General features: G+C 34.9%; 1 long non-coding RNA gene and 1 pseudogene across 1 annotated transcript; one reads left to right on the forward strand and one right to left on the reverse strand.

The window, feature by feature from the left end:
- Positions 1-1,612: 1,612 nt before the first annotated feature.
- Positions 1,613-4,597, forward strand: LOC140986497 (heptahelical transmembrane protein 4-like; annotated as a pseudogene).
- Positions 3,382-6,728, reverse strand: LOC140986498 (uncharacterized). The gene is made up of 2 exons (XR_012176945.1): positions 5,039-6,728; positions 3,382-4,922 (listed from the first exon to the last, which is right to left on the reverse strand). It is a non-coding gene; the product is annotated as an uncharacterized lncRNA (long non-coding RNA).
- Between the last annotated feature and the right edge of the window lie 835 nt (positions 6,729-7,563).

Below are 7,563 nucleotides of genomic sequence, written 5' to 3' on the forward strand. Positions count from 1 at the left end.
GTGAAGCCATTTGTATCAATCACCGACTCCCACACAGCCACAGTTACTCTCATTCAAAATACGAATTTATTACATTCAGCATCTACTATCTTATTTTTTTATCGCGTACGTTACTATTAATAGAAAGAAAGCTCAGAATTTTAAATTATTTTGTTTAAAAATTTGACAAATTTTTTATTCCCATTTATATGAAACATTATATAAACTAGAATGTCGACGCACGGTTTGCATGATCGTACAATATTTTTTATAATTCATTTAGTTTATATTTAAATGAGAATCAAAATATAATTATAAAAAATAGTAAGAGTCTATACTATAATTTTGATTAAAAAAATAAATATGAAAAAAAGACTCAACTAAGAATTAAACCAACTTAATACTTAGGAAACAAAAACTATATCCATTAAACTACATGTGACCTACATTAACTATATCCATTAGTATATATATACATACTAGTGCACCGTCCCACGCATTTGGTGCTTATACAATATTTTTTATAATTCATTTGGTTTATATTTAAATGATGATCAAAATATAATTATAAAAAATGGTGAAAGAATATCAATTAAAACTAAAAAGAAAAAAAAATCAAAATAAAAATTGAATGTACAACTTGATGTTTACGAAACATCGTACTCAATCTGCTAAGCTACATGTTATTTGCATTAAAATTTTAATATTTCATTAATATATATAATTATTACAACATACCATGACACCAAAAGTTAGCTATATCTCAAACTTAATAAGATATGATAGATTATAGATTTAAACCTCATGATCTTGTTTTTCTAAAACGACCAAAATAAATTTAAAATCCATAGATTTAAAATCTACCAATCCAAGATCAACTTTATTGCTCGGTCGAGTTTCAAATACATCATTACTAATATACCAATTATTATGAATTTGATTCAATATAAATATAATTTCAAATTCATATTTCAAATATCGCATCAAATCTAAATCAAAATATTTTGGACCTTTACAATAATTTAACAAAATAGAAGAAGACATGACAATAAGTCGTCATAATGACAATAATTTTGGTCCTTTGGGACTCTTTAAACATCACACATTTAAAATACAATTTTTTTAATACTTTCCCCGTGTCATATCATGCTCCTTTTCGGTCTCAATCACTCCCGAACTGTTTCATTCTAGCTCTGAAATTTTTCTTCTGTCTCCCTCTCTCTTATGTTAGAATACTGCAATTCCTAACCTCACGATCAAGCCTCTGTGTGAGGAGCTCTGGTACCAATTTGTGAAACTTAATTTTCAACCATCGAGACAATAGAGTAGTTGTAATGCCTGAAGTAAATAGTACAAGTTGTGATTTAGTAATTTGAGATTACTAAATAATTAAAGATTTTTTTTAAAGAATGAAAGATGACATATTTTGGTCATATGAAGTCCAAATGATTTGAAATTTGGATATAACGTAGAAAACTCAAAGATATAGAAGTTTCATGTTTTGAGTTTTGACAAATTTGATCGTTTGACTGGTCCAAAGGAATATACCGGTGTTAAAAATGTTAAATATATTATAATATAATATTTAAAAAAAAAATTTGGATAAATTTGAAACTCACAAACGTGAGTTTCTTTCATCGGCAGAAGACATTTCACAGGAGAGGTGAGAGAAAAGACGGTATACGGTTTTCGATTTTCTATTCAATCGTGCGACTTATCGGTTTATCCAATCGACGAACCGACTTCAGTTCTGGAATCGTTGACACGAGATCTTCGATTTGAGATACATCACAAGCCTCAGGATCAAAGAAATAGCCAGATTATATATATACCCGATTATCAGGTACGTGTTGACGTACGAGCATATGTTGTTATTGTTTAGTATTGATGAATACTATTGCGTTGAACGATGATAAATCACTGGTATTGGGTGATTTGATATTATATCTGTTGTTGTTTATTATCGTTGATATTGTTGGCTGTCGTTTGTTGGGAGACGTCACGTTGATGTTGTTCGTTCGACGATATTGCTGTCGCCGGTGTTGGGGTGCGACGTATCGTCGATGTTATTCGTTCAACGATATTGCTGTCGCCGGAGTAGGGGTGCGACGTATCGTTGATGTTATTCGTTCGACGATATTGCTGTCGCCGGTGTTGGGGTGCGACGTATCGTCGATGTTGTTGTTGCAGTAGTATGGGAGTGATGACGTTGATATCGTTGGTGGTTTGATTGTCCAGAGACAGCAAAGGGAGTATTTCTGTTATCATTCCAGTTATATTTTATATTGTTGATAATATAACTGTTATGTATTACGATGATGATTGTTGTGTATGCTCACCCTTTGGAGGCTGTTTCTGTTGGACAGGTTACAGGACTATGCTGTGAGACAGGATAGTGGTGAAGGACTAGGTGTGTCTAGTCGAACAGTCCTGTAGTTGATAGTAGATAGAAACAGTATAGTTTATTTGTCTTACTTGAGTTCTATGTGTGTATTTATTATACTGTTTCTGCTGCATTGACGTAGATAGTGTGGTGATTGCACTATTTTGTCGTATATGCATTATATTATTATTACGTCGTTGAAAAGAAAAAAAATTTATGCATATGACGTCACATGTTGTATGATTACGTTGCGAGGTTTGGGGCGCCACAGTAGTGTTTTGTAATACCAGATTACGTTAAACAATTAAATATCTGGAGCAGTAATTGGATAAAGATTTAAACTTCCATGAAGCACTTGGAAAAAATTGCAATCTTGCATTAATTTTTTAAAATATGACGGTGAATTGCTCCTTGTGGGTGGTGTTCCTCTTCTATTTCAGGTACCTTTCACTATCATTAGTTTATTTGAACATGGAGAGGGGAATAACGGATGCTTGGACAAAAAAAATAATTTTTAGCATATTGCTTGATTTCCCATTCAATTTCTCAACATAGTTGCCGATTGTTTACAATATTATTGATTGCTATTTAATGCTTTTATTGTGTTTGGATTGTTGGGTTTATTCAAGAAATGTGCAAGAATCAAGCAAATTTTGAAGAGGTAAAATCTTGTGGTGAATTAAATGAAAATCAAAGGGTTATTTCTTCACCCAAGGAAGGTAAAGGACCTAGATTGTGGAAGAAAGTGGAGTATCATTTGGTGGAGTACCATGCACTGCCTGGATATTTGAAGGACAATGTGTATATTCTTGGCCATTGCAGGTCTGAATGGCCTTTGAGGCAGTTCCTGCTCAGTGTTTTTACTATTTGCAATGAGACCCTTAATGTTTGGACGTTAGTAAAACATTAGCTTCTGTTCTTACTTCTGGTATTAGATTACTCTGAAAGTATGGCTTTGTTGTGTTGATACTTCTGTATCTGTGGTTATGCTAGTTTTCTACTTTTTAAAGATATTCTTAAAATTTATCAAGAACTTTCTAGGATAAGGATTAGTTTCTTGTTCAATTTTTACGTTCTTTTATTGCTTCATGTTTGATTGTTCGCTTATTAGTTTATTCGTGTTTCTAATGGCGGCATTAATATCATAATAAGTGAAAAGGGGTAGAGAAAAGTCAGTGTGGGTCATTGAGGTGGTCTAGAAAGCACTTTCTTTCTGAATCTTGAATTTGAAGCACTTTGCACACTTTGACGTTAGCAATTCCCCAGAAAATGATGCAGAGACCCTCATTTGATTCATTGGGTGCAGATGCTTTTTTTGAGATCTGAGGATTGGCCTTTTAGCGTCATGTTGTTCGTAGATTTTGAGGTTGATGATAGTAAAAAAGGGTCCTGAAGAGATTTCTTGCTAAAATGTGCTATTTTTCTGTTGTAGCTGTTTTTGCAATTTTTTGGTATATTGAGCTGATCCATGATGCCGTTTCTTCAAATTTTAGACCACAAACCCATGGCTTGAAGTTATGAATGATTTGTATGCCACAGACTATGGCTTAAGGCGATGAGCAATCTTAGGATTTGGACCATCTTTCGAGTGACGTGTTTGAGAGATAGGAACAATCATATAACAATATGGCATCATAATTATATTGATCCATATTGCGTGTGTTGTTTCTTGACTATGTTGTACCATGGGATCATTACGTCGTTACCAGGTTTCTTTTTGTGAATCACCCGTATCTACTTTTCTGCGGATGCTTGTATTGTGTTGTACTTGTATCGTATCATATCATATGGAATCTTCCAACCTTGATTCATGGTTTTATTTATCTGCAGGCATTTGATAGGCTTCTTCTTGTTCCTTTCTCTGACCTTTTATACAGCTATGAAGGTTCCCGCTGTGGTAGACATTCCCGTGCTGCAAAATTTGCCGAGCGTGCTGCGAAAAGCGGATTTCCAAAAATTGGGAACAGAACTTACAGCTTGTCTTCCGTCTTTGAGACACGTGTGATTGGCATATTATGGAAGTACTCTACAACTGTTTACCTGACCCTTTTTCACTCATCAACCATTCCATTGTTTGTGTTTTGGTAGTTTTGGTTCCTTTCATTTGGATTGATTACAATGCGAAGTTTCTTGAGAAGACGAAACAAAGGATTCTCATGATAATATGAGGTTTTAAAACTCTTGCTTTTGGTTCCATAAAGCAAATATGTGCGATAAAAATTGGTGATTACAATCTATTTAATATTCTCCTTATTTTGTATCATGGTATACAGCAGTGCCTGTACCTGTAGATTATCATTTACCAAAAAGTTTCAAATGCCGTTAATTTCAGTTTGGCAACAGATCATTTCTGTCACTTGTTTATGCGTTTTTCCCTGGTTTGACTTTTTTGCAGCGTAGCATGAAGGAAGAGGTGGCAAACATAATAGCTCCATTGATGGTCCGGCCAATCACACGTTGGCCGTTTTTTGCTTTCTTGGGTGGAGCCTTGTTTTGCTTGTTAGCTAGCAGCACTTGCCACTCACTTTCTTGCCACTCAAAGCGCCTATCCTACATTATGCTCAAACTCGATTATGCAGTAATCACTGCCCTCATTTCCACCTCATTTTACCCCCCTGTCTACTACTCTTTTATGTGTTATCCACTCTTCTGCAATCTCTATATGGGATTCATTACCTGCTAGGAATCGGTATATCTTAGTATCTCTCCTGCCAGTGTTCCAAAATCCCGAATACCGTATCTTCCGAGCCTTGTTATTCCTTTTTTTTTTTAACGAATTGAACATTCATTAAAAGAAGGGGTAAAAAGTGTGAATACAAGTACACCAACAAGATACTAGCAGTGTCCACCCAGGAGAATATTAGTAGGTCATCCGCATAAGCCAAATGAGTTAATCGTAAGTTCCGACATTTCGGGTGAAATCCATAATTGGGGGACCGTGACATGCGCTTAAGTGAACGAGAGAGAGCTTCAACACACAAAGTAAACAAGAAAGGCGATAGAGAGTCACCTTGTCTAAGTCCTCTCTTCCCTGGAAAATGTCCATGGAATTGCCCATTAAGAATAAGGGAATATGAAGTAGAGGAAACACATTCCATAATCCAATTGATAAACCTACACGGGAAATTCAAGCATGTTAGAACTTCCCTCAAAAACCTCCAATCCACTGTGTCATATGCTTTCTGAATATCATATGCTTTCTGAATATCCACTTTCAATAAGCATCTAGGATACCCTCACTTACGGGAGTATTTCCTAAGTAACTCTTGTGCTAAGTGGATATTATCAACAATTGATCGACTGTGTATAAACGCAGCTTGAGCTCCATCAACCAAGTCTCCCACAACGTTGCTCAATCTGTTTGAAAGGATTTTTGAAATGATTTTATAGAAAACAGAGCAGCAAGAAATGGGTCTATAATCATCCACAGACGAGGCATCCACAGATTTCGGCAAAAGGGCAATAACAACATGATTCCATTGCTTCAACAATCTGCCCGATGAGAGGAATTCAAGTACAGCTTCAAACACACCTTCCTTGATAATGCTCCATGATTCTTGAAGAAAAGTGATCCAAATCCGTCTGAACCCGGGGCTTTGTAATTATCTATATCAAAAAGAGCACTTTGAACCTCATCAAACGACACATTAGCTATTAATGCATTCCAGTAGTGGTCAACTGGGACTATCGGTCCCTCCACGAGAGTGTCTATATCCACTGGTATTGTATCCACTTGACAACACAAGAGACCCTTGTAGTACTCAACAAATTGATTGTCTATCTCATTCGAATCTGTGGTGATAACTCCATTCTGATTCTTTATTGCAACAATGGCATTCCTTTTATTATTTCTTTTGATGAGATCATGAAAGAATTTGGTGCACCCGTCGCCTTGCTGCAAGTAATTAATTTTCGTTTTTTGTGCAATGAATGACTTCTCCACTTCCAATAACACCTCAGTACGTTTCTTGATCTCTCTATAATCATCTGTCTGGTGTGGCACCATTTCTGCACAAACTGGTCTTGTTCTGGAACCATCCGGTGGCCCTCCACCCTACAGGATATGAAATTTTGATGGGATCCCTTTACGGTCTCGGAGCTCTCGTTTATAGCAACAAGAGTTCCTGAGAGATAGATGCCTGGAAAATTTGATATTGCTGGGGACATAGCCATCAGCTGTCTCATGTACTCGTCGTCGCGGGAGCTTATACACATTACGGGGCTGGGCTCGGTGACTTGCAGGGATGCTGAAAATTATGTAGTGTTGGGAATGCATACACTAGAAAAGTGTACGCAAGAAACATACATGTAACACATATTATAATATGGCATCCCACCGTACTGGATTGAATCTTGCTTTTGTGAATTCGGGTAATTTAATAGGTCATTTTCAAAAAAAAAAAAAAAATGACCAAAGTTATTTAACCAATTTCTCCTTGAAAATGTGTCACATAAACATTATTATTATTATTTTGAATCGATAACGTTTTAATTATTTTATTTTTCTCGCTAAGTCTTATTTTATATTTAAATAAATGTACGGTTCCATTTCGTTTGATAAAGACATTGCGAGTGGTAGCAGCGATGTCTCCAGCAAGAATTGCCTTTTTCGAGAGGTTAAATTAAATATTTTAATAAAAATATAATGTGTAAGAATGATATTTGGTAATTTTCCCATAGTTGGTGGACCGACTGCCATTAACTTCTTTGGACAGGTTGGATTTCGGTAGTTGACATGTGCACTATTTTTGCCATAAAAAATTTAGACTTTTTATAAATTTTGTTACGGTAGGTAAATCGCGAAACTANTTAGATTTAATTTTTATTTTTCGTGAAACTCGAGAGAATCGAAGTATATTAATATTTAAATATAATTTGATTGTTTTTAACTATGAGTGAATGTAATTGTCCTTAGGTTTTAATATAATTAATTGATTTGACGACAGACAAAGATTAACGTAACCATGAGTTGGAAAGAAACGAAATTTCTTGAAATCTTTTTGTCAATTGAGAAGAACTTGTTCGGTCTTATCCAAACAGCAATAAGATAATTGGCAAAAACTTGTGTGAAACGCTATCACGGATTGTATTTTGTGAGACGGATTTTTTATTTGGATCATCCATAAAAAAATATTATTTTTTATGCTAAGANTATGAAAAGTATTATTTTTTATGCTAAGAGTATTATTTTTTTATTGTGA

This window comes from Primulina huaijiensis, chromosome 10 (assembly GCF_012295235.1).
Source record: "Primulina huaijiensis isolate GDHJ02 chromosome 10, ASM1229523v2, whole genome shotgun sequence".
NCBI classification, from domain to species: Eukaryota; Viridiplantae; Streptophyta; class Magnoliopsida; order Lamiales; family Gesneriaceae; genus Primulina; species Primulina huaijiensis.